This window comes from Adiantum capillus-veneris, chromosome 3 (genome assembly GCF_014529385.1).
Source record: "Adiantum capillus-veneris isolate H3 chromosome 3, ASM1452938v2, whole genome shotgun sequence".
Taxonomy (NCBI): domain Eukaryota; kingdom Viridiplantae; phylum Streptophyta; class Polypodiopsida; order Polypodiales; family Pteridaceae; genus Adiantum; species Adiantum capillus-veneris.
In genome coordinates, this window is record NC_140933.1 from 21,892,834 (window position 1) to 21,899,092 (window position 6,259).

Genomic DNA, 6,259 nt, shown 5'->3' on the forward strand with positions numbered 1-6,259 from the left:
AACTTGAGCCTCTCGTTGCAATCTCTTGAGTCCAAAGTAGTTGATGTTATTGTAGAGCAAATAGCATTCAGAAATGAAAACATATTGAAAATTTGGGTGCAGCCTTGGATCATAAGTCTTCAATCGTCCTCTTTTGATCAAAGAGAATTTATAATCTCTCTCTTGTCTAGTCGCCAATCCTCAATGATGTTAAGCGTACACTTGGTTAGTGTAATGTGCAGGATGTTTTCTGCTGCGTGTAACCTTTACTTTTACCAAGGTTAGGTTATGCGGGAAGTTCGCTCCTTTGCTGCACATGACTGTCCATCATCATCTACTTTGCCATCTTTGGTCGTGCTGAGTTTGCATGGTGATTTTTTATGGTTTCCTACTGGTTTTCACCGACCTAAACGTAAACGATGTATATGGAGTAAAGAGGCTAGCTTGTCTCTAGCTGCACTTGTCGACAACCATGCTGTTGCTGCTCAGCAAATTGCATCCATTTTCTTGAGTCTATATCCCGACACCTTTACGCTTAAGCAAGTCACAACCAAAATTTACAACATGTCCAAGTCATCTCAAAAACATCAAAGAATTTCTACAGTTTCATCTAGTAGAACTTCACAATATGCGAAGATCATCGAGGATACGCCTTCTTTTGATTGTGCTTCATGTGGTTCACTTATGTTTCGTCAAAGTTTGCATAGCATGTCAAAGGTGGAGTTATTGCTTCTCAAAAAAATAAAATCAATTGCGGTAGTTGACGATAAGGTGCTTCGAGTGTGTCACAAGTGCAAGGTCGCATTGAAAAACAAGAGGAACCACTGTTTTGCATGAGAAGAGAGATGAAATTTAGTGTCAAAATATCTAGTGTAGAAATATTGAATTCAGTAGAGAGTCGTCTTGTATCCTTGCGCATACCATTCGCACAAATTCAAGAACTCAACTTCGAAGGTCAATTTGGTTTACGCGGCAGCATTGTGAATGTAAGGGCAGATTTGTCACGAGTACAAAGAGTGCTGCCACGCTTCTCTAGTGATCAAGCTTCAATTCTAGTTGAGATAAAGCGTAAGCTTGATTATGATCATGCCTACTTGAGTGGCATTGTGCGGCCAAATTGTGTACTTCAAGCTTTGGTTGACCTATTGAGCACTTCCTTGTACATTGAGCATGGTGTTTCTATCGATATGTCTTGGTCATCTAGTTTCACAATCCATCCAGATGTGTGTCGCAGTCCACATCAAGAAGATCTTGAAGACGAGAATGATTCTACAGACACTTTGGTGCACGGTATCTACTCCGCTCAACAAGTTGTGGACCATAATTCACAAGTTGCAAGTATAGCACCTTGTGAGGGATTCAGCCCTCTGAGCATTTTTGATGATGAATCCTATGAGGAATTGTCATTCCCAACATTGTTTTTTGGTGAAAGAAGAAAGTATCATGTCTTGGAGAAGAAAAAATACCAAAAAGTAGCACAATGGGAGCTTAAAAATGTGGATAGACGATTTGCAAGCAGCATTGAAAATTTGTTCTTCAAAACAATGAAAATTATTATTGCGAAAGTGCTTGGATCTATATGGGTGCGCTTACGCAAGGGAAAACTTTGTGGCAAACAATTACAAGCAAAATATGTTCAAGCTATCACTAACATAGAGCAGCTACTTTCATCCGAGCTAGGGTACCATGACTTCCAGTCACTACGTACTTCAATCGATTACAAGGTGAAGCTTAAGCGAAACGTGTTTGCAATGATTCGTCAATTGGGCCAGCCGACTTTCTTTGTAACATGTTCATGTGCTGAGCAAAGATGGGACCCTTTGAAAAAATGTTTGTGTGCACTGAATCCTCAAATTAAAGAAACAGATTACCCAACCAAAGCCTCATTCATTCGTCACTTGTACGTTCTGATCCTGTAACAACAGCACGATACTATGTCCATAGATTTCAAGCAATGAAAACGGAATTGAAACGCAACAATGCCATCCTTGGTGAGTTGACGGATTACTTTTTTGTGACCGAGTTTCAAAATAGAGGAAGTCAGCATGATCATGGATTACTTTGGGTGAAACATGCACCTCTCTTTGGTGTAGCCCCGGATAATGAAACAATACATTTTATCGACACACATATTACTACCGACAAGAATTTGTGAGAAGAGTCTCTTCAAACCGTGCAATCCCAACACCATCGCAAAACATGCAAAAAACGTAAAAGCTTTTGCCGGTTTGGTTTCCCACGTCCACCATCTCGAGAAACTATGATTCTAAATCCAATCGCAGTGGCACAAATGGAGAAAAACGCATTGTTATCCTGCAAAAAATGCATTGACGAAAAGATGCTTGCTCTTGGACATGATTCAAAAGTGTCATATGATGAATGGTTGACCTCTTTGGGAATGAATGAATAAGTGTATATTAAGTCCCTTTCGGTGAACATCACAGAGCCAACACTACTCTTGAAAAGACATCCAAAAGACATTTACACAAACAATTTCAACAAAGAGTTGTGTAGTCTATGGGATGCAAACATTGACATTCAATTTATATTCAATGGCCATGGTGCTGCTGCATATTGCACATCATACATGAGTAAAAACGATTCGACCACAAGAAAAACAATCAAGCACATATTGCAAGATTGCAAGAAGACAAGTATGTCAACGTTGGATCGGTTGAAAAAAATTGCCGGTGCTTTGATCAATACACAAGAGATGACATCATAGCAAGCCACATACATTTCTCTTTCATTGCTTTTACATAGTGCGAGTAGACAATTTGTGTTCGTCAATGCAGATTTCGAAAGCCAACGCACATTGTTGTTGAAAAGAAGAGCTGCATTGAATACTTTGAATCCTGACGATTCTAACATTTTCTTTGACGATATTGTCACCAAGTACACCCATCGTCCAGACAACCTTGTACACATATGTTTGGATGATTATACAAGCAACTACCGATGCGTGCGTGGCTCTACCCACAAGTCTAGGCACCCTCGAGTCATACGGTATGCTAACTTCATTCTAGAGAAGGATGCAGAGAGTCATTTTCATGAGCTTTGCTTATTGTTCCTTCCATTTATCGGTGATGAGAAAACCTTTGAGACAAGTGTTGATTGTTGGAAAGACAAATTTACCTCAAACTATGCAATTATAGATGACAATCGTCAAAAATATTGTAGGCTAGAACTTCGTGCAGCAACCTCAAACACACTTTCATTGCCCTCATCCTCAAGATCTAAGCCTGGCGAGTCATACAAATATGAGTTGGCACTTGATATTCAACCAAACAAGCCCACTACAAGATCCTTACCAACATTTCGAAAATTGGCATTGTGCAACGAGGAGTATCACTCACTTGTGTCCAAATTGAACATCGAGCAACGTTGCCTTTTTGATGACATTATGATTAGAAAGCGCTTGCAACCAACTCAACCAATCCATCTCTTCTTAGCAGGTAGTGCAAGAACGGGAAAAACTTTCACTTTGCAAACAATCGTGCAAGGCTTGATTCGTCACTACAATGCCTCCCTTGAATTAGATGTACATCTTTCCTCAACATTGCTAATGGAATATACAGAAAAATCAGCTTTCAACCTTGGAGGGACAACGATTCACTCAGCATTGCGTTTGCCCCTTGTCTTCCAACCAAATGTTTCTCTTTCTTCTGAGAGCCTTGCCGAGCTCTCGCAACTGTATAGAAATCTCAAGCTTGTTGTGTTTGATGAGGCATCTTTGATTGGGAATAGACTCTTGCGTATCATAGACACAAGGCTGCGAGCAATTAAGCACAATCACATAGAGCCATTCGGTGGTCTAGATGTCATCTTCTGCGGTGACCTGTGTCAAGCAAGCCCAGTTCGAGATCGTTGGATATTTAGCGAGCCACAGGATTCTCTGCAACTGGTCTCGCCTTCATTCTGGCTCACCCATATAAAATGCCACGAGCTCACAAAAACAATGCGTCAATCAAATAATGACTTCATTGCCATTCTCAATAGAATACGCAAAGCAAAACACACAACCGAGGACTTGTTGCTCTTGAATACCAACCATACCAACAAGGTTTTTAACAAATTGACAACACCCCATTTATACTTCACCAACAACTTGAAAGACTCACATAATCGACTTGTTTTTGAGGAATTTCCTACTAGCGCATACATAATCCATGCAAGAGACAACCACCATAAAACTTACTCAAAAAACCTAGTTGTTCCAAACAACCCACAAAACACAGCAGGCTTGTCCTCAACCTTGGAGTTCAAAGCAGGAATGATTGTCGAACTTTGTGGTGGCAATATTGATATTTCTGACGGTCTTGTGAATGGCGCAGATGGAATTCTGAAGCTTGTGGACAGTAGAGCTAACTGTCCTATTGCATGGATAGAGTTTTTTGATTCCTCAACGGGCTGCAAACAACGACATGTGAACCAACACCTTAATACGATTCCCATTGGCCCTCAGTGGACACCAATTTTTCAAACAACAAAGGAATTTCAAGTTGGTAAAAATGCATTGAACACTATCTCTCGAACTCAGTTTCCAATACAAGCAGCGAATGCATGCACTATCCATAGGTCACAAGGCTTGACAATGAGCATAGTAGCCTTTGATCCAACATCAATAAACTCACATGGATTAGTTTACACAGCTCTTTCCCGCATCAAAGATCCATCAAACCTCCACATTCTCAATCCGATTCATCCAACCCAAATCAAAGTCGACAAAATTGTGCTTGATGAGCTTGACCACCTCAACAATGATGCCAAATGGGAGTATTTGACAAAATTTCCATTCGCATACAAAGACACACATCATATCATTCAATCATTGAACATCATTTCTAGTCACAAATATCTCAAACATATCAAAGACGATTTGAATTTTACAAGTTCTGACATTCTATGCCTCCAAGAAACAAAGCAAAAAAATCCTTCCAATGATTTTGCACCAAAGTTTCATCATGTCCATCACCACATCAAAATAGGTGTTTCAATCTACTACAAGCCTAGCATCAAGCTCCACTCTGCAAAAACATTTCTAGCTCCAGGAATAGAAATCATTCAAGTTATATTAGCCATTCATGAATACCTTGATTGGGAAATCATATGCGTCTACAAATCACCAAACACATCTTCAACCGCATTGGTCACACAACTCTATACCCTGCTGCAACAATCCCATTCTACACGGATGAGTGTCATCATGGGAGACTTTAATGTAGACAATGAGCCCACAAACAATCAATATCGTTACTTGGAGGAGAAGCTCCAAGCACATGGCTACACACAACAAATTCATGATGTGACCACTGTGTACAACTCAAAGCTCGATCATGTTTGGATTAAAAATCCCCCTGCATCGTTCATCATAGGCACACGCTTTTGCTTCTGGTTCGATCATTCATCCACACATCTAATCATCCCTAAATGATTCCTATACATCCATCCATCACTCCCTCCCTCCCTTTTTCCCGTCATCTCTCCCTACCCTCATCCTGTCCACAAAAACAAACAATGTTTCCATATTCTATGCCTACCTTTATCCTAGAAAGACGCAATTTTGCTACTCTTCAACCCTTCATTGGGACCGACATTCTGTAATGTAATCTGCTAATCACTTTCTCAATCAATGTGACTTCCGTCCTTGCGCATTTGTGTTTCCCTCCCATGTTCTTAATTTGTTTCATCTATTGGCACGCCTTGTGATTTTATCACTTGTTATACATTCCTAGCACATCATCCTCGTCTTCCTGTGCTCTACATCACACTGCCCATCTCAGTTGGGGACACCACGCAGTGCAACAAGGAGACCTTGCGCACGGGCAGAGAGAGAGAGAGAGAGAGAGAGAGAGAGAGAGAGAGAGAGAGAGAGAGAGAGAGAGAGAGAGAGAGAGAGAGAGAGAGAGAGAGAGAGAGAGAGAGAGAGAGAGATGCCAGTTCCGTGCTACAATGCATGGAAGAGAGTGCTCTGAGAGAGATGCTATCAGAAGTGCCGTTTTCTTCTACTAATTCTGGACACAGACTTCATCACTGTGAGAGAGCCTTTTTCAAAATTGAGCATGCAAAGAATCGCACTAGATTCTTCTGCTTACCTTTAGAATTTACCTACTTGCTCTACTTCTATTTTATTCATTTCTAGCGGAGATTCCTTACGTCAAGGCTTTTGATCTCAATTGTTTTCTCTAAAATGGAAATGTCAGAGTCGAACTTGCGCAAGTTGAGTTAGTCACTCATGGAAACGACTTCTGTAACCAACCCATTACTAAGGTGATGGTGC

General features: G+C 40.6%; 1 pseudogene; it reads left to right on the top strand.

Annotated features, from left to right (window-relative positions):
- Window positions 1-222: 222 nt before the first annotated feature.
- On the top strand, window positions 223-816 carry LOC147460590 (uncharacterized; annotated as a pseudogene).
- The last annotated feature ends 5,443 nt before the right edge of the window (window positions 817-6,259 follow it).